Source organism: Lonchura striata, chromosome 2 (assembly GCF_050655825.1).
Source record: "Lonchura striata isolate lonStrDom1 chromosome 2, ASM5065582v1, whole genome shotgun sequence".
In the NCBI taxonomy this organism is placed as follows: domain Eukaryota; kingdom Metazoa; phylum Chordata; class Aves; order Passeriformes; family Estrildidae; genus Lonchura; species Lonchura striata.
Genome location: NC_140704.1, coordinates 68,906,244 through 68,932,739, shown reverse-complemented (window position 1 = coordinate 68,932,739; position 26,496 = coordinate 68,906,244). Strand labels below are relative to the sequence as shown.

The 26,496-nt window shown below is 40.5% G+C and overlaps 1 protein-coding gene across 14 annotated transcripts in view; it reads left to right on the top strand.

The window, feature by feature from the left end:
- The window catches only part of LOC116183231 (uncharacterized), a 274,914-nt gene that overhangs the window by 222,805 nt on the left and 25,613 nt on the right, over nucleotides 1-26,496 (top strand). For 4 of the 14 annotated variants that reach the window (XR_014952737.1, XR_014952736.1, XR_014952733.1 and 1 more), the window contains one exon: nucleotides 4,153-14,444. The gene's annotated coding sequence lies outside the window, so the exon portion shown is untranslated. Of the gene's footprint in view, nucleotides 1-4,152 lie in introns of all 14 variants that reach the window. The other 10 variants (XR_014952740.1, XR_014952734.1, XR_014952738.1 and 7 more) reach the window with 8 other exon arrangements.

The following is a 26,496-nucleotide window of genomic DNA, read 5'->3' as shown; positions in this document are numbered from 1 at the left end:
CACAGGAAAGAATTTGCTTATATACTCTCAAGACAGCAAAAAAGAGGGATGCATGTGACAGGCCATGAGCATCTTAGATCAGGGTTAATGTCTTGTAGCCACAGTTTCAACTCAGCCTGGAAAGCATCAGGAACCAAACAGCAAGTCAACATGCAAAAGCACATTGTGGCCAGGGTAGGAAAATGGCCTCTGAGGGAAAACTTATGCTGCTGATAGTCACTGGATCAAACTATTGATAGATTTCCTTGTGTGAAGTAAAAAAGTTGCTTTTCCAAGCAGATGTGATGTGCCAGCAGTGTGTCCTTGAAGTCCAATTTCAACATGGGCATAAATTCTTTCAGGTGCTGTTCATTAAAACTGTGGTGAAGAAGGTGAAGGCACAGAAAGTTGAGTGTTTTACTGTTATTTGTCTGGTCTAGTGCATACTCTGTATGTTAGGGTAGACACTGCTCTGTCTAGTGTCTTACAACATATTGATAGGAAGGACTGGATCCAGAGAAGGAAATGTTGGCTCACATTCACAAAACGTTATAACTACATGTGTATATATGTCAGATTTGAAGTATTTAAACAGACCCAAATTCTGGTGTATCAAGGTGTCTAGAAAACACATTCTTCAAAAGAACCTTTTCTACTTTGGAAGAAGTAAGAAAAAATAGTAACAGGCAAGATATATTACAAAATCTGGGCCTCAATCCAGGAAAAGCACAAGTTTCCAAGATCCTCACATTTCTACGTTATGGCCTGTATTGAGGTCAAACGTTTTTAAGGTGCAGATTTTTCTTCTGGGTACTTCAGAGGAAACAATGTGAGTTCATTTCCATTTTTTTTTTTGTCTTTATGGTGAGTAATGGGATCCTGGGATATTTGTTTTTTAAAGGTTGAGACTTCTTTTTTATTGCTGGGTTCTATTTTTGTCTTGTCTTTTGGTTTCCAATGAGTCTTGATGGTGCTCCTAAGAGTTAAGAATTGTGGATTTCCCTTGAAGAGGAAGGATATTGAAACTTTAGCAGATTTTCTCCAACATGCTTTTTCAGCAATCAAAGAAAACCTATGAGAGCTGGAAACTTCTGAGTGTTTGCTCATCTAAACCACATTTTTCTTCCCTTGTAGCTCATAATCCTACCAGCTTTCCTACAGTCTCACTATGCCAATGAGATAATTAAAGCATGAATTGCTATTGTCAGACAAGGTGACACTGGAAAAATATCTCTAAAATCATTTTCATGAAAATAAAAAAATTCAGAAAAATCCCCTATCCTTTTATCTATGACAGAGCTGGCCCATAAAGATTTTTGTAGGATAAGAAAAATCTCCTCAGTGAATTCAGCAATTCCTCTCTGATGATCACAGGAAGGGAGGGTATAACTGAGAGATCGCTCTGCCCCATCTACCATCCCCTTAAGAGAGCAAACTGGCACTCACACAGAGTAGTATCCAAGATTACTTTCCAATCTGTCTCTTGATTCCCTTGAGGGCAGTGCTGGGATAACTCCAGATCAGGTCTGTGTTCAGCCTGCCAAGGCAGTCAGTCCTGCCATACTGGTTTGTACCAGGTAAGAGCAGTTGTATAATCTACTCCTGTCTGCCCTTGACCTTGCTGTGTAGACAGCACTGAAAATCCTTTCCACTCATCCCCCTGCCTGCCACAGTTAATCCTATGCATTCACTCTTTTTCACACTGCCTGTGGATACATGCAAATGTCATTTCTGAGGTGCTTTATTGCCTGTGAGTGTAAAGGGACCCAAGGGACTTCATACAGGGGCATGTAGTGACCATTCAGTGGTGCTAATAAAAAAGGCAAGGTAAGTTATAATGGAAGTGGGTGTGTTTACAGCCAGCTAGCTACACAGTCTAACACTGGTGGTACTTTCATGTTTTGCATAAATTGCTGACTAGGAACTTCATGTGGCTGCTCTATTATACATTAATAACATACACATTCCATGCAAAAGCAGGCTTTGTCTGTGCCCAGACACAGTTTGAACATTTACAGCTATTGACAGCTTGTGGGATAGCCAGGAATCCTTATTTTCAGCCAGATTTCTGGACAGATAAAAGAGGACATATTTGGTAAAACCAGCCCTTACAGCAGTCTCAGTAATCTGTCAGTTCTTGGCCTCCTGTCTCCCATTTCAAGGACAGGAGGCCAAGACTCACTCCACTGTGTCTTGGCATCTTCTCTGATGCAGTTCTGGAGTGCCCCAGAACTGGTCTGCCTTTGTTCCATGCATCTCTTCTCCTATAAGGAAGGCCAACAGAAGGAAAAAGTTAATAGGAAATGGGTTGTCTCATAATCCCCAGTGACTGGAGCAGCCCTGCAACCTTACTAGGGACACCATAATTTATAGTGGAAGTTGAAGTAGTGCGGAAGATTCAGTCTTCAGGTTTTAATCCTGGGCACTTTCCAGGGTCAACTCTCTGCATTTCCACTGAGATCTTGTTGTTCCAATCATTTTTTTTCCTGGCCTTTTCTTGAATTGAGTGACAGCAACTACTCTCAGTGTCTCATACTGAGCAAACTGAGAAGTCCATGCCTTCTGCTTCATATCAAAGTTTGTGACCCATAGAATGAAAGATAAGGGGGCTTGAGGTGTTTTGTTATTTTGAGTTTTTTTGGTGTTTGTTTGTTTTTTTGGTTTTTTTTTTTTTTTTGTTATGGCTTTTTCTTGGTGGTTTTGGTTGGTTTTTTTCTGACAGAGAATGTGTGGGTAGGAAAACATCTAATCTGTCAAAATCTTCATGACTAATAAATATTAACTGCTTCAAGTATTCTAATTATCTCAATTTTTAAAAATCTGTGGCCAACTACTTAAATATTTAACCATCTGCCAAAAAGCACTCTTGGAGGTTTATTCTACAACATAAAGGCACTGTTGTTGAAAATTGAAACTTTTAATATAGTGTTTGGATTATTATGACATTGATTTTTTTTTTTTTTTTTTTTTTTTTTTCTGGTGAAGACAGTGTCTTAAATTTTGTCAGGATCTCCACATAACTCCCACACTCCCAGTCTCCTCCAAACATTCCTCCATTTGAGTGTGCCAGAAGATCAAATTGGCAGAGAAAGGTTTAAAAACTCCCTGTGTTGGGATATTGAACAGTTGGTTAACCCATGTTAAAGGCAATGGAGCTGGCCACAGGATATGGCCACTACCTCTTCTGTGTAATGCAATAACCAAACACAGTAGGATGCAGCACAACAAGACTGATAGTAATTTTCAATTCAAGCTTGAATTGAAGCTGATCTATGCCAGCTGGGCTTCAAACTCCTGGTCTCTCACTTTCACTTTCTTTTGCATTCTTTGCTTCTCTTTATCTGGCAATGTCTGTAAGACACTGGGGGGGGGGGGGGGGGGACGGGGGGGGACGGGAGAGAGAGAGAGACTTTGAAATCCCAGGCAGCAAGTAAGAGCAATCCAGACAGCAGGTGATATTTCAAAGTTTCAGGTCAAGAAGAGTCATCAAGCCCTGAGGCCTTATATCACTTCAGATCCCCAGAAATCTTTCTGAATTCCAGAGGCTCCCTCACCTCTTTAAAGGTTATAATGAATAATCAACACTATATTTGATCCCTTGCATAAAGGCACTACAACAAATGGCACCAGGTCTTTTGAAAGAAAGAATAACATTTTGATCTTACATTGTAAAATTGCCATTCTCAGGACTACCTCCTGGCTCACAGGCTTAATTATGTAATGACATCCAGCTGGACTACAAAGAGCTCTTGCAGAAAGCCAGGCTCCTCTGGGAATAAAGTGTCTGAAAGGAAATGTTTAGGTTCAGAGATTCTCTGGAACTAAATTATGTTTCTGAAGAAGATTCTCTGTTGTATCGGTTTTATGGTTCTACTTAGGACAGGGCAATCAAAACAAGTCTATTTTCAATGCAAGAGGCTCTGATTTTTTGGGGAGACAGTTGTATCAACACATGATAAAACATTCTTTTATTCAGATTCTCTGAAGTATTACAGAAGTGATAAATGTAAACTTAATTCCCTCCTTTCCCAGCAGTTATGTTGTCTCCATTGTTATATTAGAATTGCCTACTGATGAAAAAAAGGTGAATTACACTAGCTTGAGCTGACCCCTCACTAGTCAGGGAAACTAAGAATGTCTTTTGGCTGTGGCATAAATAGTGTTGTGTTACAGATATCTGAGCACATGTGGACCTATGAATGTGCATTTGTTATCCAACCAAGGCAAGGAGCCCTGCCTAATTGAAGAAGAAGCCCTGGAGAGGTAACTGCCTCTTTTCAAGATGTTGAGGTAGAATTTATTTTCCTTTTTTTCTTTTTTGTTTCCCAGTGAAAGCTCTGAAAATGCTCATTTTATGAGATAGGACATTGGGATGCCTGCCACATCGGGTAGTGTTTAAATCTGAATTACATGTGGGACTTGCATATCTTCCTTGTTGTCTGGGTTGGGATATGTACATCTTTACTGGTTCATATAACAGTTGTCACTTGTATATCATGAAGTGCTAAGAATGTACAGCCTTGGGTCTGGAGCTTGAGATTCCAGTATTCCCACTAACAGTGCACCAACAGTGTCCTACAACACTGTACTGATCCAGACATGGCCTTCATGCCATTCCTGCCAGTAGCTAAGTCCATTGGTGCAGTGGTGACTCTGGTCATGTGTTATATATTTATATAATGTCTGACAGCTCTGAATTCAGTGAAGAGGTACAGCAGAGCAGGTTTGCTTCCCATCATTTTTGGCTGGGAATAAGGACTAAATGATATTTCACAAGCAGTGATTTCACAGGTTCTCCAGATGAAGAGTCCTGCTTTTATCTTTAATGAGACTAACAATTCTGTGCTCTGCTTATGAGGTATAGCAGTTACTTGCAGGTGACTTCCTTCATTTTTCATTCATTGTGCTTGGAAATCCATGGGTGAAAATTAGACTATATTGTTACAACTCTTGTAGATATTTCTAAATTCTAATAAGGACAGAAAACAGTTTTCTAAGATCAAAAACCTAGTTTTTCTAAGTCTTAGGGACAGAAGAGCTGACACCAAGTCTGGTAGACTCCTGTTAAATCACATTTCAAGCATGCTCTGCTCCCCCAGTCCTATGTCTCCCTTGAGTAAAGTTTGCATCCATATCACTAATAGAAACAAATATTTATGGAGGCAGGTATTGAATAGGAAGAAAGTACAGCACAGGAACAAGCCCTAATGTTGGACCAACGCTCTTTGTAGTTGGTGGGAACATGTACAATGACTTCATTGAGTTGCCATTCTGGCACTGTTAACTTGAATCTGTTTGTGCTTTTCAGTTTCTGCCCAAGGACAAAAGCTCCATAGCTGTTACCACTCTCCACTGACTGTGCTGTATTCTTAGCACACTCTTTTCAGTCTCTTGACTCCAGTTTTGTTCTTTCCCTCTATACAAACTAGTCAGATCTTTCTCTGTGAGTATCCCAGTTCATTGGGATCTTCCTAAAAGATAGGTATGCAAAAATAAAATGTCATAATCAGAGTAATGACAGAAGAACAAAATGTAAAATATGTCTAATATATAAGCTGTATTATTTATATTTCAGTGTTAATTTTCTCCTATTTCTGAATATGCTAGGTTTTTTCTTGCCTTTCAGTAAATTCTGCTATTTACTGTTAGGTTTTATGTTTATGTATATGTGTATTTGTGTGGGGGCCATATATATGCATGGATATGGGGAATATACAGAGAAAGATATGCCACAATTTGCTTTAATATAAATTTATTGTTGCTGATAGCTGAAGCAATAAATGGAGGGAAATTAATATATAAAGGAGTTATTAATGGTTCTATGAGGCCAAAATAAAGGAGCTTTCTGTTTCAAAGAATATTCCATGACTGTACATTTAATGAACTCTTGAAAGTCCAGACACCAATGTGGTGAAATTCACTGACAAGGAATGTAGCCCTCTTTCCACTGGTGATAGATTTTTCTGTAGATGGTATCAGTAGGCACAGCAGAAACGAGTTGCAATGTGTTCCTTCCCTGTAAGAGTGTTGCAGCTTTTGACTTCTGTGACTGAAATTTTTAACTCTCTTTTGCTTGCTTTGCTTGTCTGGTTATGCTACCAACTTCACGGGAGCCTTTTACTTAGGGTTGATTTATCCCCCCTCTACATTTTCCCTCCATCCCCCAACACCCCAGTATTTCCTTTCATGCTTTGGTTGAAAGTAAGTGTAACTTTCTGACTGTCAAGCATAGCCAAAACTAAACTTCATCTAAATGTTAAACAAAAATCCAAGAGGGCTCAGTCATGCCCTCTAAGTCCAGATTCAAAACTGTGACCTGGATGGTTCTACCTGCCTTGAGGCAATCTTTCCCAAGAAATAGCCTTTCCCTTCTCTGTGATCAATAGTGAAAAAACATACCATGTTTTTTTCTCACACAGCCTTGTCATTTCTCAGAAATCCTGTTTAGACTAAAAGAAAATTGCAAACAATATACTGAAGACAAGCTTTTCAGTAGATAAAAATGTATTTTTATAAGAATAGGGATAAAAGAGTTAAAAAAAGTAAAACATCATCCATTCCAAGCCTTTACATTTTGAAAACATTGATTAAATTAGTTTTTCACAGTTTTACCAGCACTACTTTTAAGCTTGCTTCCCACGCTGTTGTGCAAGTTACTTGCAGACTACTCAGGGATACAAATCCTCACCAAGCCTGACTCCTAGTGCCTCTGACAAATGCTCATGCTGTGAAGGAAGAGGCATTCGGCTGCCCTGGATTGAGCAGGCTGTCAGACGACTTGGGAGAAGTTACCATGAAAAGAAATTCAAAAACTTTGTTTAAAGTAAGGGCTGTTAATCAAGGCCTTGATGGTCTCATTAGACAGGGGAGGAGCCATTTAAATTTGGGAAGCTGCAGTATATGAAAGTCATGAAATCAAACTGAACACATCTTTTGCCAGCTGGTTTCACACCCCCAGTTGGCAATACACAAAGGTTTAGAGAGGGAATTAAATCCATTTTTCAACAGATATAGCTGTTTTTGTGATTATCATATAGATTCCATGAGCTGCACTTTGGTCCTATCAAGACAGGAAGGCAGCTGCATGAAAGGTGGAAAGAGAGAAAATGATTAAGATGAAATCGGCACCAACAGCTATCATGGGCAGGGAAAGCAGCGATGGATTCCAGCCACAATAACTCTGCAACCTGGTTTGAATGGGCCCGATGGGATACTATAATGTAACCTACGCTGAACAAGGTACGTGGAAAGCTGTCTGACATGGGCCTCTATTTGAAAGAAAAAATACAGATCCCTTCCAGGCTCTAATTGGTTTTATTTTTGCTTGTTTTCCTCTTGGGGCTAACATTGCCTTCAATAAAATGAGATTTAAAAAGTAGAGTGAAATAACACTCTAAACCAGATTAAAGTGAGAAGAACTTGAAGGAGAGATTTTCTCAGCATCAGTCTTTAAATCAGCTGAAAGGCCGGAAATAAATGGTGACTGGATTTACTCATCAGCCTATGAGGTACAGTTCTGTTCTAATTTGTGTGGGGGTCACACAGTGTTCTAATTTGTTGTTTTGTTATTTCTTGGTTTGTTTGTTTTTTTTCCCCCAAAAATCACTGGCCACCTCAGTCCATGAAGTATTATTGGGATTGGAGGTGATTACAGTCAGGAGGCTGCTGCCTCATTCTGAAATGACGACTGAGCTCCCACCTTTATCAACTCTGGGTGCAATCTTACCCTCCAAGCACAACCAAGTTCACAACTGAACAACAAATTTATTTTATCTATCAAAGGTCAGGACCAAGTCCTCAGCTGGGAACTGCAGGAGTATAAATACTTTCTGGCAATTGGACTTCTGTTGTCTGTTATGTCTTCCTAGCCAAAAATTTTGGCACCTTCTGTTTCTGACGGCAACTTCCCAACCCCTTTTGGATTACCAGAAATTCATCCCGTGTAATGAGCACATGTGTTTCTTATAGTCCCAATTTAAGTCCTGTTGTGATTTTTTTAGAAGTGCCTGGGAGCCTTGTAGGGACACAGTCATGGGATGAGCTGAAGATTAGTTTCTATTTACTGCAAAGGGTCCTTAGAAAGTGTCATAGCAAAACACCCATGTCACCATTGAAAGCAAAGAACAGCCAACTGCAGCATTCCAGCTGCCTCCCCATTGGTCGGATCTGAATGCTCAAAATGGCTCTGGCTGCACAAACAGGTGGAAGATCAGTGTTTTTTCATGTTAAAACAGAGGAAAAGGAAGTTGAGAAGGAAAGAATACAATAAATTACCTTTAGAAGCTCTCTTAAAAAGTGTACTGATTTAGTCAACAAAAAGTGAGGAGTACCCCTAAAGTCCAGGCATTGGTTTAGTGGTTACTAAATATTAGGGAGAAAAAAAATGCTTTTCTGTCTCATAAATGGCATGTCAGATCTTGAAAATTACTAGGCTTCCTTGTACTATCCAATTTTTCACAAGATCCAACAAGTATGAGTTCTATTGAGAAATAGAAATAAAATTAGTAGGTCATGGTTTAGACGTGGATTTTAGAGACTTCTTTTTAATTCTTGCTAGACTCTAGAAAAGTCCTTGTTAGGCTAGTTAGACTCTAGAAGACTCCCTTGATTTATCCAGTGAATGGGAAGACAAATATCCACAGTCTCTTGTTGCTGGCTTGCCAGTTATTGAACACTATACAAAAACTGCAGATCAGTAGTACACAACCTCTTCAGAACCCATGTGTCATTCTGACAACTTTCCAGGACCAAGGGGGGCAGGCCTAATCTGCATACATATTAACATAAATTTACATAGGAATTGAATTGGAGATGAATGTGCACAGTTGTTATTATTGTGTATTTACAATAAACTTCACTGTAAGTGTTGACAGCACTTCACAAAACAGAGAGGAAGACAAAACATTCTTTGAGAGTCAAAGAGTAAATGAAGCACCATTTTCCTGACAATGGTTCTTCATGGCTTCCCAAAAATTTGATATGGCCACAGGCATTGAGGAATGCAGCTTTGAGGCTCTCAGATGGCAACTTCACTTGCATGAATGGCAAAATGAATCTGATTTTCCACAGATAGGAACTTGCTGTGGTCTGTGAGAGACTGACTTTTTCAGGGACAGAGATAAGGATTATGGAATTACTGTATCCTCCTCCAACACTATTTCAACACCTTTTTTACTGGTCTACATGAGTTCCACCTCCCTCTGCACTGTGAGAGGAAAGGTTTCACTTATCTCATGTTTTTGTCTACTTGCTATTTATACACTGGAACTGGCATTTGTGAGTCAGAGGTGTGTTCTGAGCCTGTGCTAGAAGAGGGGTTGCAACTGCAGATTCAAGGGCAAGATGGGGAAAATTTTCTTTCTCCCAATATGGAAGACTCAGTGCTGTACAGTAGGAGTCCAAGTATGACTCTTTAATTCTAAAAGAAAGGATTTCCTCTGAAAAGACTTTTAAATATATGAATTTTTTATGTGAAGCATAAAAAAATTTTCTGTGAAAACATTCTAAGGTTGATCCCCCCCCAAAAAAAATTAATCTGCAATGGCCAGTGACATTTAACAAAGTGGCCTGTAGCATCCCTGGCCATAGAAGATCCTGGGAAGAACTCCAAACTGCCAACACACTTGCTGGATAAGCCAGCCTAATGGACCCAGAGGGCAGTGCCAGAAGAAATATCCCCTTTTACTTTCAGCCATGGTGATGCTGTGCACTCATTACCAAGGAGGTGGAAGAACAGCATGACGTGCTTGAATAAATTGTTCAGTATACTTGTTTTAGATCATGGAGTTAGCTGTTATTTAAGGTTATTGCACTCAATGCCTTTTCTATTTAGAAAGTGCAAAATAACAAGGAAAAGGATGTCCATGTTCAGCACAGGTCTCTCTATACTATGTGTTTTGGGGTTAAGTTGTTCAGGATAAGGAGGGAAATTAATTAAACCTCAAAAGCATACACCTATCAGTGCAGATAAATCTAACTTAGACCCAGGGTTGAATGTGGCTGCTCAGGAAATATTTTTATTAGGACCAAGTTGGTCCCAGCAATGGTTTGAGGGTCAGAAGTGGCAGAGGTATAAAAGAGAGTAAGCCCTTGCAACCTATATAGGAAATGTACCACTATGGGTACCTGGTGTTGTTCAGAACATCTTTTGGCATGACCTCCATTAGAACCTTGGGACTGAGAAAAAGTGCCTGTGAGTTGGGGCTCACAGTCCCAAGCATTTGCCATGGAAGATAAAAGAGTTCACCCTGCTCATATGTGAGTCCTTAGCCTGTGATGAGTCTGAAGTACTGCAATTTATCCTAAACGTTTTTGACTCCAGGTTATCTCTGTGAGCCTAGGTCTGAAGACAGGGACAATGGCCTTCTTAGATATTTCTCCAGGAGGTGCAATTTTAGGCTGTAATTGGACCCAGAGAGACAGGGCACTGATATGGTAGTACACGTCTCTTTGTCAAGTTTTCCTGGGCTGTTTGATTTGTTTGACTGTCATATGTATCTTTGACAAGTTTTTCTGAGTTGATTCAAAAGCTCATCTTTTATACTGTATGATTCCCTTTTCTATTGGTATCCTAAAAAAGGAGAATTAAAACCATCCTCTTGCAAATCTTGTGACAAATGTTTGCTATCCTAAAACATGTTCATGCCTGAACAAGAAATCATAAATAATATTATCCCCATGAATTAGTGTGTCCCAACTCAGAACTTTTGCTTACAAATCTTCTCATAAATTATTCAGCCAGTTCCAGTTTTGGTGACTTGCTGAAGAGAATCTAGCTCATAAATTGATATATCCTAAATTGGGTCAGTGACCAGGTAGTCTATAAAAGGACTTTTACTGCAGATCCCCAGGTCCTATACCCTGCTGCAATAAATAAGTTTTTTTCATGGAGTGTGAGAGAAATCCAAGAGACTGGGAAAGCCTTGGTTTGAAATACAGCATAGACTAGTGGTAGAATTTCCTGGGAGAATCAGGCTCAATTCTCTGGTCTGAGTCAGACGGAAGAGGGAGCTGAAACTGATCTCCAGCCTCCCCAGGGACAGACCCAACTGCAAATAGACAGGAAGGAGGTGAGATTTCCTCCAGGTGCTTTCTGTGGGGCACTCACCTAGGAGACAATTTCTGGGAACATGAATGTGGGGCCAAGGAATGCTTGATTTGAAAGTGCAGATACAAGCATTAAGTTCCTTAGAGCCAGAGCATCACGTCTCCAGCAACTGAAACATAAGGTAATTCCATCGCGTAATGTTAAGCGTCTGTGAGCTTAGCTGACCGAATGGGAGGGGTCTGGAAGACCTAAATCTTAATTCAAATGCCTGACATGGCAACCTGTTACTTTAGCCTATTTGGAAGTTCAGTATCATGTGCCTTTATGCTTACTATCATCTTTTCAGCTCTTTCCCCAGATTGCTATTTTGAGCCATCCTCAGTACCCACAGAAGGCTCCATGACCTATCCACCGATTGATGAGTTTGCTATGAGACTAACTGCAACCCTGAGCTTGGTTTTCCCTCCCATCTGGCAGCAAAAATGAACTGCTGCTGACTGAATGACCACTGATTCTCTTGGAAGCAGAGCTGTACAAACAGCAACAGCCAACTCTGTCACCATTTGTGAGGATTTGTAGCTCGGGCCCTGAGACATCTGGCTGAGATATTTACGCAGTCCCGTATTGCACTCACTGAGGCTCTCTCCTCACATCTGGAGTCTAGACTGAGTGACTCTATGGGCTGGCCTTCAAGCCTCTAACAGCTCATGTCCCCCTTGTTCTCCAGCTTGGTTTTTTAGTGCTTTATTCATTTATTTATTTGCTGTAGGTGCTTCTGCCTCATCTCCTTAGACATTCCTGTCACAGCCACGTGAGAACTTCAGGGAGGAATGGCAATGACTGGCAGAGAGCAGGTAAAACCAGGTGGGATGGGCAGGGGGAAAAGGTGTGTTGTGACAAGGCACCGCTTCTCATGGCTGCAGTGATGAGGGATGCCTGGATCTTGTTTACGCTGTTTCTTCTGAGTTCTACAGCTGTGACATGAGAAATGACAGTGCTCAGCTACACAGCTTGCATTTAGCACATGTGGTAGGGAGCAAGGAATTTCTGTAAGCTTTTAGAGGTGGCCGAGTGGTTGAGCCAGGCCCCTGGGTTAGATCATCAGGGAACCGCAGTCTCCACCTGGGCCATCAGAGCTTTTCTATCTCAAGCTGGTTGAAGTTGGTCCCCATTCATTTTCTCAAGCCTGAAAAGGACACAGTAGTTAGTATTCCATAGGCTAATGCAATGAGACATTGGCACAGGCATAGTAGATGCATCACGGGTCCTCTGGGAGAGACTTAGAATTGAAAAGAGACATCTAGGTTTAGAAAATAAATCCCTTCAGTTAGTCATATGTTCTGTCTCTGTGCTTAGATTTGTATTATTTTGAACATGGGATGCTAATGACCTTACCCTGTGCTGGAGCAGTACTTTGCAAACAGGTGAATTCCTGGCTGATCTGACTGACACTGTCCCTGGCAGAATTAGCAGTTGCTGCTGCTGCCTGCCCTGGGAGCAAATCCTCTGAAATGTTGCTGCCCTTATTCCCAGCCTCAACATAATTTCTTTCCCTTTGGCCTTTATTCTGTTAGTTCCACTTGCTCCTCTGTCTGTCCCACATTCTCCTTTTAACAGTTTTCCTTTGTTTTAGATTTCCTGGTTGCCTAAGAGCCCTGTCTGCCACTACTGAAGAAATACTGCTAGGGTGTCAAGGGCTAAGTAATGCTGACAACAGTGGGGTTATGACCTGGAAATGCAGTGGAGAAAAGGAATTGGCTAATAGTGAAAATATTTGTAGTGCTTGAAAAGATGGGTACTATGGATGTGGTTGTGTACTTGTTTGTGTATCTTACATAGATAAGCTAAAATCTACATTAAGAGAAAGTCACAAACCATAGAATTACAGGCACTGAAATGCAGTTCAATTGATTCTTTAAAAGAGGGTGAAAAGGGACTTCAGATATTCTCTGTGCACCCGACAGCATGATGGCAGTTCTAAGTAAAGGGCCTTAATCAGAGTATATAAAAAGACTGGAATGATGTTTGAACAACATGTCCAGCTCCCAAGCATTGTCTCTTTCCTGCTATCAATGACACCCATTGTGCAATAACAACATTTGCACAGAGATATGTCCCCTTTTGTGCATGGAGAATATATTGAAGCAGCCCTAGGGCTGCACCAGCCTCAGCTAGAAAAGTCCCCAAGGACCTGTCTGCCAGCTGCTGACTGATGTCGAGCTGCTGCTGCTGATAATAGGGTACATGTGCTGGTGTGGAGCTGAGCTAGGCAATCTGGGGCACAGTCAGATGTGCTCAACAAGGATCAAGTTCAAACCCGTTTAAGAAGTTAGTTCCCGTCAGTGGTGATTTAAGCTAAGTAGCTTTGCTGTGTATTGGAAAGGACAAGGAATGTTCACATAGTCAGCTACTTCATCTTGGCTGTCACTGTGGTGATTTCAGTACAGCCAGGGGAGCCAGAAAGACAGCAAACAGCTGAGATCTGTGACATCCTAAATCACATTGACATAAGGTGCTAAAGGTGTATTTCCATGTTTGCCTGCTTGTATATAGCAGAATCATGCTGCTTATTTCACTTTCTCTCTCTGAGAAGTAGAAATCAAAAGGTATGAATCACTGTTCCATACTGAGAATGGTTATTGTTAGTGGAATGTTGCTGATCCATTCAGGAGCAGGCAAAATGTCAGTGTAGGTGAGACTGGAAAAAGCAGGTTTTTTTTCTGTAGAGATTAATGTACCATCATTGGAGAGCAAACATAAGTTGCCCCACTCTACTAAATGCTCTCATCGGAGAGGAGATTAAAAAATGATCACTGCAATGTTCAAGAAACATAAATACACTATTAATTAGGCAAATGAGCACTGTAAATGACATTTGTGTTAATGTCATGTAAATATATCATCAGCCATGTTCCTCCTAGAGATATCTCACATGTACTAAGCAGGATATACCATTGTGTGAATAGTTCATACCATCCAGTACCACAGAGATTGGCTATATTGTTTTCCAGGCTTAGAAACCAGAGTTGGCCTTGTATCAGAACAGTCATATTGTGAAGTTGCTGAACATAGCTCCTTTGTGTTTCCCAAAATTATTCTGTTCCTTCATCTGAAGAGCATCTTGCACAGCAGGAAACACAACTGAAGACCTTCCCAGTGCTTAATGCCCTGAAAGAACTAATGCCATATTAATTCTGATGGAAAAACTGAGCTCCAGAACAGCAGTTTAGCTGTTTTACAGCATTTTTTTTTCTGAGAGATGCCCAGTGAGAGCACCTTCAGGTAGATCCACAAAAGTCTTTAAGCCTTAGGTAGACCCTTAAATTATAAGAAAAATCCAATTTCAAGATTCCAGCTGGTTGTGTCAACAGGAGTTTGGATATTAATAATAAAAAAAAAAAAAAGAAAAAGAAAAAAAGCAGAATAACTAAGTAGTTTTCTGGCTTGGACAAACTATGATTGAAGCACAGATGACTTCTTCATGAAATAATTTGTTCTGTCTGCTAAACAATAACTTTATTATTATTTACTTTACTGTTACTGCTTTACCACTGAAGTTGCAGTTGAATAAATACGTGGAAAATGGTTTCAATCTTGTTACCCTGGCAAGGATCCCACTGACCATAATAGTACTTTACCTTTGCATGGGTTAAGAGAACAGCAGGATCTGAACAGCTGGCCACTTAGTTGGGTTGCTGGTATTTCTAAACCCATAATAAGGCAGTTCTGAATGCAAGTATCTTGTAATCTGAATACAGAGATCCTATAGCATCACTCAAGGCCTCTTCAAGGCAATGCATACTACATACGAAAGGAAGCTGTAATCTGTTATGCCACAAATCCTTTATGTAGATTATCTCTCTTTTCTCATCTGGTATCAGAGAAGTACATGCAATATAGACCCATACATGGCATAGTCACAGAAAGATCCTTTAGAAAAAGGTAGCAGAGAGGAAGTTTTGTTTGTTTCTAAGTCAGAGAGAAGAGGCAAAGCTCTGCAAATACAAGCGTATCAGAGCTGAAGTTTGTTTGGATTCAGTTGGGAGAATTTGCCAAGAGAATTTAGTCCTTTTTTTGCACATAGTCATTTTCAGCCATGCAAAGGGAGGCGTGTGCCTCTATTTCCCCAAAGTCAGCCAGCCTGCCTGAGTGTCAGGGAAGTGTTAGACAATGATTAAACCCTGTAGTTCCACATTGCCAAACAAAAGCCATAGATTTGAATAATTTGAGCTCAGGATAGGATTGCTTGATTTATGAGGCTCAGTTGCATACCTAAACAGATTTACTCATTGCAGAACCAGCCTAGATTAATCTTTAGTAGTTCTCTCCTACTGACTTCACTTATTTTTCTTTATAGGACCCTGGTGCTTTCTTCAAAGACAAAACTTACTTAGTATGATGCAGTTTCCCCGCTTGTAACTTTTTTTTCCTTGTAACTACTACCTATCTTGTCTCTTTTTCCCTGTGTGAGATTCTAACCTAGCCTTGTACACTTCCTCTAGTTACCTTATTCCCCTCTTCTTCACACCTGCCTAGAATCATATTTTTCTTCTTAAAATCTTACTCTGTTTGTTTGTTTTTTTTTTCAATTAACAACAAAGATTTGGGCTTTCCTTTCTAAGAAATACTTATCAACATCCTTTCCCTCTCCACTTACCAACTGATTACCAACCCTTTTCATCCTTTCATGTCTAATTGCATCTCTAACAGTACTGGATCTGTTGTTTAATGTCTATAAGCCAGTGTCAGGGGCTGTCTTAGGCCCTCTCCAGTCCAGCCTCTACACTTCTTATTTATCCCCAACCACTCTTGCCAAGCTCTCTAATGATGGTAGAAAAGAAGAGAAAGGACATGTTAGCATACTTTGATGTTCTAAACACCTATGTTTATATTCTCCTGTTTTGGGTACAGATTAAAATCACACTAAAATTAATGAAGACTTTCCATTGATGTAGGGATCCTTTGATGAGGACCAGAAAAATCTTACATTATGTGAGTCAGAGTTCAAGAAGGAATTCCAGTATTTTCATTTATAGATGGCTCATTTCCTGTAGCTTTCACACTGTCCTTTCCACTCGACTGACCTCTGTCTGATCATATACAATCTCCTTTATAGTCCCTCTTACAGGATAAGTAGTTGGATATGCATAGAAGAATGTTCTATTTTCTGAAAGAATTTCTTGGATTCCCTGAAGAGATTAGTTCAAAATTTTAATTAGGGGCATTGGCAGAGTTCCCAAATGCTGGTATATTAGGCTGTGATTTTAATTTTCATCACCCATTTTGGTTCCTATACAATGCATAGGATTCCTGATGAGTAGTTTACTTGAAATGATGCACGTTTTGTCCCTCCAGTTTTTGTTCATCCTGTTAATACAGATGAGTCATGATTGGCAGCAATGTCTTGTTTTTTTCCTTCCAAAGACTGGGGAGGTTGCCCAATATTCTGAGGACAATTGTCCAAAAGATGTCAAAGTTTGAAGTGACCAGTAAAAGTTCCACTAAAACTCTGGAAGGCATACAGGATGCAAGTGTCATTAATTAAGCTCTAAAAACCTACAGTGCTGTGGGAACCTGGCATAAAATACACAAGCTGAACTTTGTTTGCAACTTCCTTCTATTTAGGAATTCATTAAAGAGCTGAAGCATTTGCAGAGATTTCAGGACCCAGCACTAGAATGGCTAATTGCTGGCTCAGTCTTTTGTATACAGTGCAGCACATAAAAGGACTGTGATCAAAGAATGCAGGTGCTGCTGAGGGCAATGAGAATGCAAGTAGAATGATTGCTTGCCGGATACAATATATAACGTTTCATTTAGCCATGCTTTGCTTTGGTCCATGATAGGATTTTGGAGGGATTGCTAAATGATTTTGACTGGAGTGATTTAGCAAACACATTGTTTAAGCACAACTAAAAATTTATACTTCTTCTTTAATCCTCCCCATTTTTTCCTCTTCTGGCACCTGAGGGAAACATACCCACTACTGCAGATCATACTTAGATAAAGCTTCAGTAAATTTCTGTTGGTTTCATATTTTTCAGTATGTTAAACGTAGCTATCACAGTCAATTTTTGCTGGATCCATGATCTTGTAGTGGAGGACAGTGAAGTTACACAGTACATCTTGGCTTACATATCTTCACAGTGAGAACAGAAGAAGTCACAAAAAATTTTATGGCCATATTTACCATACCTAGATTTTCTTCAGTTCCCACTCTGTTCTTATCCTGCCAATCTTTTCATTTATTGTTCTCATCAAATAGCAAAGAGAAATCTATTGTGAAGCTTTCTCCTTTTTTAACAACCATTCTATTTGATCACCCCCCAAAAATAGCACAAGCCATATGAAACAAGTGGAGCTGTGGACCCTGTCTTGGAGAGCATGCATGAGTAATTAAATAACATGTCCTTCTGTCACCATTTTTGCAGAGAAGGGGATTAAAATCTGTGTTCACAGGCTGAGAGCAGGTGTCTGTGATGAGACCCCATGCTGTGACATGGATGCAGCACATTCTTACATGAAAGGCCTGGCTGATGAAATGACCACAGGAAGACAAGATGGAACCCTCCCAGCACAATCAGAAGAAGCTTAATTAAGCTCTGTGGTTAAATTTAAAGTGAGTCTGTGGCTGTTTTAGAAGAGCATTAAGAAAACTGAAAACATGGCATTTCTAAAAATTATATTCTGGTCTTCCTGACATTCTTCAAGCAAACTGTCTTGTTTCTTGCATGGTCAAATGATACAGTGACTCAGAAATGAACACACACGTGTTTACGTAGATGGGATTTAGTAACTTGTCCAATGTGGTTTTGGAGGTTTTTTCCTTAGTTGTGGACATTTTTTTCTTTGGCAGAAGGCAGCACTGAACCCACAGTTTATGCAGTTATTCTCAACACTCAGACATTCAACTCAATTCAGTTGTTTTAGTTGTAATTATATGAGTGAAAGCATACAGAGACTACAGATTCTCTATAACCTTGTTAGAACTTTCATTAAAGAAGGTAAAAAAATAATTAGCAAACTCAGAGAAAAGATTAATGCTTGCATTAGAATGACTAAAAAAAAAAGACAGTACTACTGATGGCAACAGTACTCGTATTACATGTACTTTTCCACTAGAGAACTTAAAAGGCTTTCCTGATTTCTGTGAAGCAACTTGAGAAATTCTTTACATGTAGATGTGAATGATTATGGCTATTGTAACTCTGGTAAAGCAGAGATTTAAAACAAGAACCACTTGCTCTGACATTGCTGGGAGTCAGTGTTGAAACTAGAAAGTCAAGACTAAAGTACTCATGCTCACCTTAATGCAGAATATGGGGTGAGAAACTGTGACCTAGCTATATGTCATTTGATGGAGTGAAAAAGAACAGCTTAAAGCTTCATAGACACCTTCGCTATACTCAGTAGAAGAATTTGCTCTTTCTTTCTGGTCCTTTTTTTATTCCCTTTGGTGTGGTTTGGATTTTTTTCTTTAGCCTCAATACAAGCAAGGTCCTTCCCAAATGTGAAAGAAGGTTCTGTCTGAGAAATTCATTAGCCAAATTAGAGATAAAATAAGAAGGAGGCAGCAAGGGAATGGGGGTGGGAGGGGAAATGTGGACAAGGATACCTAGAGACAATTCTCTGCTAGGATAGCTGATTAAAACAATGGTACAGTACCTTGACTAATGTGAAGCTAATTAGAACTGTATAGGACAAAGCACTTCTAAATATACTATAGGGATCAATCTTGCTATAGCAAATCCATCCCCAGTGAAATTTCATTGACTTCAATGGGTTTTCTTCTGGCGTGAATTTGGACTCATAACCTAATAATTATTTTCTGTCTTTAATTTTTAAGGACTTTTTGTCAGAAGTATGGCAGAGTCTGGCTTTCAAAAGTGCTGAACACCCAAAACTCCTACCAAGGCCTCCTGGAATTACAGGTGCATGATACCACCGCTAATTTAATTTGAATTAACCGTTTCATGTTTGCTGTGAGTTTACTTTTGTGTACTGTGCCAACATACCTGCAAAATGACCCTAAACTAACCTCCTAAATCTTCTGAGGAAGAAACTTCCTATGTGTAGGTGCCACACCTCGCACAATGCAATCTACAGCTTAGTGAAGGCCTCTAGGCAATAATACAGTAAAATTAAACAGTCACAGCATCTGTATTTGCAGGGCAATGGAGAATATGTACTTGGGCTATGGTTATGACTTTTGTTACCTAGTTCCAACTGACTGTCCATGGTCTGATTTGTCACATAAATTGTGTTCAATGTGTTCATAGTTTCTGTGAACTTAAAAAATTTATCTTTTTATGCCCCTGCAAAAACCATATTGAGAAACAGGAAAAAATAAATGAAGGCATCTTACAGTGGAAATTACAGCTGTCATCTCTGAGGTGTCCAGAAGTATCATGTAAAACCACATTAGACCTTTTTTTTGGAAAGTTTCAAGTGAAACAGAGAACATACCTTTTGGAACTTTTTTTTTTTTTTTTTTTTTTTACTGCATTACTATTGTAAAGCCCCCTCTACCTTGGCTTCCACTCCATGGAACATGTGCATCATATCGATAATTATAGTGTTTTAATGGCACACTTCTTTCTCCTATTTAACTTTTTTTTGCTTTAACTGAGACAAAAACCCCAAGCAAATCAATTTCCAACAACAAGAGCCCTCACCATCCAATGAATTGTGCTCTGGTTTTATTCTGAAGGCTGGCTCTGAGAGGAGGATTACTAGTTTATCTCTGTTACTTCAAAAAACAGATCTGTTAGATTACCCAAATGTTTGGTTTTAAAAAGGGCAACTCCTGGGGATCTTAAAGAAATACACAGTGCAACAGGGAAGGAATATAATAGACTGTTTTGGAAAAAAATACAATGAGGGGAAAACATAACATACAATACATTTGGTGTGAACTTTTCCCAGAAGATTGCTTGAGCCTCATAGTTCACTTACAACTAAAGTACAGCAATGCTGGGCAGCCTGCCAGTTCTTGTTATTGTAGTACTGTGTGAGCCAGTTCCCTGGTGAAGAAAGAAAAGAGGGGGGAGAGAGAGAGGGAGAGAGTTTTCTTTGCCTTTCATAAGTGTCCCATACTTTCCTCTCTGCTCTCTCTGAACACCCAACCACTCTTTACATCAAGGTGCTGTGGTGCATGCTACACTGTGCAGGTGTCGTGCTCCTCGTGTCACATGTGGTACTGTCACAGTTCAAGAGGGCTGACACAGGGCTGCATCGCCTCACTGCACTGGAGCTCTCAGATGACAGCTCTGCCTGACACTCTAACAGCAAGACACCCTGTGATATGCGTAGTGAGGATGAGTAACACCTTGTCCTCACAACACAAGTATCTGGGAATGGAGGCATTCCTAGGAGTGGGTGCCAGGCTAAGTTGCATGTCTACACTGAATTTTGCAGTCAGATGTAAGCCAGGATAGCTTGGGCTTAATACCATGCTACAGATGCCAGTGAGGCATCTCTGAGCTGCTCAGAGCACTGGCAGACCTCCTTCGTGTCAGCCTAAAAATCAGCACACAGACACAGATGAGTTAAAGGCTCACAGTCTGGCCCTGAATGTACAGCAAAACTGAGTATGGATGAAAGAGGCCTCCCACGTTCTTGCATCTATATTCTACCTGGAAAATCATCCAAGAACATTTCAAAATCAGCAAACATAGCATGGGGTTGTTTTTATTCCACCCCTCCACATCCACACACCTCCTCTTCATGCTGATATGCTGCCTTGAACCCTGAAACTACAGCACTCTCTGGGAAGCACTTACACAGCCTCTATCAGAAGCATGCTGGGCTCCCAAATGTGATAAGAAGCTGATAAAAATTATCTGGGCGTTAAAACAGCCTTAGTGGAAGAATGTTTAGCTAAATAGATACCATCTGTCCCTTACAGAGAGCACGTCCTTGTTCTGCCCTGGCCTGACCACTGTGAGCTATTGCTTTTGTGGTGCAGTCCATGTGTGAACGGGCTGTTGTTCCCAGGACCTGGGGCAACTGTTTATGCAATGTGGACTTTATGAGAAACAGTTACAGTTGCAGGGAGTTTTTGTTTTTTAAGACCTAAAAATTGGTAATGAAAACAACATTTTCGCCTAATACAGAAAATTACTGGACTGGATCAGCTCAGCTGAATGCTCATATTGGCCTGTACAGCACATTTCTCTGGGGTAGCCAAAGGGGGAAGGAATCCTGAAGAACTATAAGCAGCACTCCAATTACCAAGAGAACTTTCATGTCAGTAACAAACAGAGCAAATATTTTCCAAGGGACACTAGCAGCTGGCACACAGCACTGACTACAGCTTTTTAATGCGTTTTCTTTACCTCCTCATGACATAGTAGAATAGAGCATGGATAGACTGGCACTACAGATGGCTCATTGAGTCTCTATGCAAATACATAGGAAAAAGGTTAAAGACAAGAATCAGAGAGTAATTTGCTCTGAGAATGACTGAGGAAAACTTTGGAATTTGTAGAACTAAGGAGAGGGTGCATGCAGTCTACCTAGAGGAAAATCCAGCAGAGCATGATAGTCACAAGTACAGACTATTATCCCCAGACAGGGACAGGTAGTGAGATCTGCAGTGGGACAGTCACACCACCCAGCTAATCTAAGTAAATTCCAACTATATTGTAAAAGGGAATCCAAATGTCTGCCATGGGTGATATTGGGAGGTCAGGCTGGTTGAGCTACCTCACTGGGTCACCTAAAGGTAGACAGATCAGTGTCCCATGATGGATGCTAGAGCCCTGAAGGCACTAATGATGCTTAATGCTCATGAGTAGCCTAACTTGTGGCATCCACTCACACATCTTCCCATGGACCCAAGAGTCCCACCTTAACTCAAGCCTGGGCCTCCATCTTTGTTTGAGCTGTGTTGTAGGTAGAGTGGAATGGAAGAGTAGTGATGGAAGGGACATAAAATGGTCACTGATTCCAACTACCTGACCACTTCAGGGTTGACCAAAAGTCAAAACATTCTATTAGGGGCACTGTCCAAATGTTTCTTAAACACTGACAGGCTCAGGGCATCAACCATCTCTCTAGAAAGGATGTTTGACCATCCTCTTGGCAAATAACTGCTTCATAATGTCAAGTCCAAACTTTCCCTGATGCAGCTTTATAACATTCCCACTTGTCCTGTCCCTAGATCCCAGGGAGGAGAGCTCAGCACCTCTGACTACATTTCCCCTCTTCAGGAAGCTGTAGGGAGCAGTGAAGTTGCCCCTCAAACTCCTTCTCTCAAAACTAGACAAGCACAAAGTCCTTAGCCACTCCTCACGGGATATGCCTTCCAGCCCCTTCTCCAGCTTTGGTGCCTCTTCTGGGCACATTCAAGGACTTTCACATCACCTTCACCTGTCTTAAATTGTGGGGCTCAGAACTGCACACAGTGCTCAAGGTGAGGCCACACCAATGCTAAATACAGGAGGAAACAGACAGGTGTGCCTGTGTCTAATGCTGCCCCTGGAGCTTTCTCAGACCTATGCTGTAGGTGTCTTGTTTTCTGGATGGCTCTCTCATACAATGAAAGATGATTTGGGGTTTTTTTCACTCCTATCTTTGGTCCTGTCTACTTTGAACCTGATGGGTTGTTATAGTCAAAGTGTAGGACATGGCACTCTCCATGTTGAACCTCATAAAATTGGCCTTGGTCTGTTAATCCAGTTGGCCAGATCCCTGCTTAGAGTTAAAATAAACATAGCACCTCACCATCACAGCTGCTGTGGGGGTCAGTGATGGTATTTTTCAGGGCAAAAGATTTGCTAAAGGGGGCAGGCAGGTTCCAGAGAACTGCTTGTTCCCTTTCATCAGCGATGGGTTTTGAGCTTTAATTGCCTGAAGATGCTGAGAAGCAGGGTGGCTGCTATAAAAAAATTGGGATCTCAGGGAAAGGGACAAGGGACAAGGTTTTGTTCATTCCATGCCTTAACATCTGCAAAGGAAAGGAGATCCCACAGAGTCACAAGAAGAGGGCCTTGGCTCTGCAGAGGGTTAAAAAGGCTTTTGATTATTTACTTGGAGAGCTTTATTGATAGTGAGGCCACTTGCAATCCATGTTCCTTTTTCTCTTAATTACTTTTGATTCTAAAGTGAAGCTATCACCCTGGAGGTGTGGAGGTGTGTGGCTTTGAGTAGGTTCTTCAGGCATGAGCTGTCTCAGCAGTTCTTTTAAGGCCTGGAGCAGGAGGATTGCAGAGGCATCTCTTCAAGGGAAGAGCAGTCAGGAAAAGAATCTTCACATACAAACCGTTCTGTGATCCTGGAGTTAGAAACACTTCAAAGGTCAGATACAGTCCCAGCTGCCTTGGGAATATGTGAGATTCCTAGTCAGACCAATTCCCTTGACAAATAAGACCAAAGAGTCGATGCAAAAATTTATGGTAGTTATAAATGTGTAGAACTCATATATACTAGAAGAATATCACAAGATGGAAAATATATTCTGTAGGTTGAAATCAGGTATTTCTGATGGAAGGGATGTGATAAGAAAATGCAGAATCCAAGTTCTTGGAATATTTTGTTTGAATATTTTGTATTTTGATTTTTTCTTTCCACCTCTATAACAGAAGCTGACCTGTGCAAATTGCCTCCAAAGTGTGCAGTGATTGACCTACAAAGGGGTGCAATGGTTAGAAAAGTGGGTCCTTGAAAGCTGCTTCATTTCTGTGGCTATTTAAGTGACAAGTCCAGCAGGACTCTGCTGAGGACAGATGCCTGTCGAAGTGACATCACTCTGATCAGTTTGGGGAACTGCAGCACAGCACTGACAGGTTGTGCTTTACAGAGAGCATTTATAGCAGTGATATTATTCAGAATAGTACTTTGGCCAAAGTAATATTTTGATTAAAGCTCAAAATCCAGGTATTGGGATGAAATGCAGAAGCTGAAGCCTCCTAGCCAGTTGACTGTTCATACAAGATAGTCTTTGAATGTTCATAGCTATAGTCAGAGGACACCCAGATAAGAGGTAAAATTCAGTTCTGTTATTTGACATTTTCACTATCAGACACTAGTGAGCACATTTCTTTCTGTTGTGGAGGGTAAAATGAAACTTCTCTTTGATGAGTGTCTCAGCTCACCCTTTATGAGCTGGTTAGAAAGGCTGATCATAGGATCTATTTCCATTGCATGTGTTACACAGATTTCCTTAAAAAGGAATCTTCTGCCTTAGCTAGGAAGATAAATAATGAGAAAACATCTGCTCTTTAAGCTCTGGACTGACCTATAAATCTTAATGACGTATGCAATCCCAGAAGAAGAAATCATCTACAGATTTCAAAATTCTCTCATTTTGGTTATTTTATTCTGTTTGGGTTTTTTTTAGGGGGGGGGGGCAGGGAGGGGTTGGTCGAGGGTTTGTTTTGTTTTTTGGTGGGTTTTTTTTTAAGCAACTTTATTGTTGCTCCTCTAATTCCTGGTAATTTGGAAGCCTGAGTGTGGGTTTTTCCCCCTCACTGTGTCATTATAACTGATAGGAGCTGGTGAGAGGAGGGTATGGCAACCATAATAACACAAGAGGGGTGGAACAGGCAGCCCCTACAAGGAGCTGACAGGCAGAGAATAATGACAGAGTAGAGCATGGATAACTAATAGTTTGGTGATTTACTCCTGAGAAGCTCTGGAGGGTGGGATGCTTCTTTGCCTGTTTATTTCAACCTCTCATGCTGAAGAAATTAGTTTGCTTAGCTACTTTAATATTTTGCTGCATTTTCTCCTGCCAAGGAATGGAACCTGTTTCTATCTTCAGTACCTCCCTGTGGTCTGCCTCACAAAGACAATATTGCTGTTAGTAATGACAAGTGATTCCTATCTCCTTTTACCTCTAGAGCTGCAACAGCAGCAAGCATTTAAAACAATGTCAATTTTATGGTCATCAGTGATGCCCAAAAATTAAAGAGGCTATAATTCAAACTGCTATGGAGAATGTCAAGTTCAGTATCCAGAGAAGGATATTAGTGTGGGGTATGGCCCACCTGCAGCATGAGCTAAGATAAGGAAACTCCTGACTCGATGATCCTTCTGGGGCTCTTCCAACTCAGAAAATTCCATGACTCTGATCTTGAATTGCCCTCAGATGCTGCTAAGAAGTAGAGTCTCTTATGTAGCAAGTCATTCTGATACCTCCTTGCTCATTGCAATGTCAGGCTAATTTTATTCTCCATTTCATGTTGCTTTAATCTAAACATTGGAAGAGGTGATGTTAGGGTAAAAGTCTCAGGAGACTGTGAGCAGCATATGGACCATTTCTCTTGATAAATCATAGAACCATCTGCATGCAAGTGGGCAGGGATGGAGCAATTTTTTTCCTGAAGCTGTTAATATATGCTTACTTCTCATGAGTCAGTATCCTTGGTCTGTTTTGAGGGTAAGATGCCTACAGAAATCATTCACTTACCTGCCCCAGATTGGGACAGGTGGGACAAGTAAGGTGGGCTGGAAACTCAGCCATCTTCTGGGAATGGTGCTCCCTATTCTGAATTTCACTAGAGAGTCATGACTTCAATTCTGGAATGGCAAGGCACACAAGCACACTAAAAGTAAGATAGTATTTTATAGCTGGACCAGCAATTCAGGGAGCAAGAGCTAAAATTAAGCACATGGCGATGCTCTGTTTTGTTGTTTCCTGTGCACTGAATACCATCTGCTTGAAAAGCAGGTGAATCAAAGTGTTATTCTGAAGGGTTGTTCTTATTAGATTGATATTTTCTTCAGGTGGAGCAAAGAATCTTGTCTAAAAGAGGACATATTTAGAAGCCTAATCAGTAAATTCAGAAGAGACTGCAAACTGATCAGTGATCAGAGGAGGGGGAATGGGTTTGACTGACATCTGGAGTAAAGCAGTGCTGTGCTCTTTCAATTACAAGTTTAAGACTGCCACAATTGACAGATTAAAGGTGTTCACCCTAATCCAAAATTATACTTTCCTCGGTCAAATTGACCATTGTGTCAGCTTCAATTTGTTCAGATACGTCACCCACAGTGAGTGATTGGACTGATTCACTTGCACACTCTTTGACAAGGTCCCTGTTTTGTGTTCACTCCTTACTCTTGCTATTTCCCTTGTCAGACAGATACTCCAGAGGCATTTCCATTATCTTCTATGTAGCTGTACCTCAGAAATGTACTGGACTGGAAAGAAAAATCCTCAGGCCAATTATTCTGACATAAACTCTACTTATCAGAAAGCACTAGAATATAAAGCATAAGTTAAAATAGCTTAAAAATAGGACAAACCCATACACGCATATACACCCCAGGCAGACAGCTAAGTAATGCTGTGTTCAATCTCTGCTGTGACTGAGTATGGATAAGCATTTTTAAACAAGAAACAACAAAAACATTGCTTCAACATCCAGATCGAAACAATCTCTATGAGAATGGAAGTGCTTTAATTTAAAACAAGCAAAGAATTGTTTGCAGGGACCTGCTCTGGATTTTTTTTTTTTTTTTTT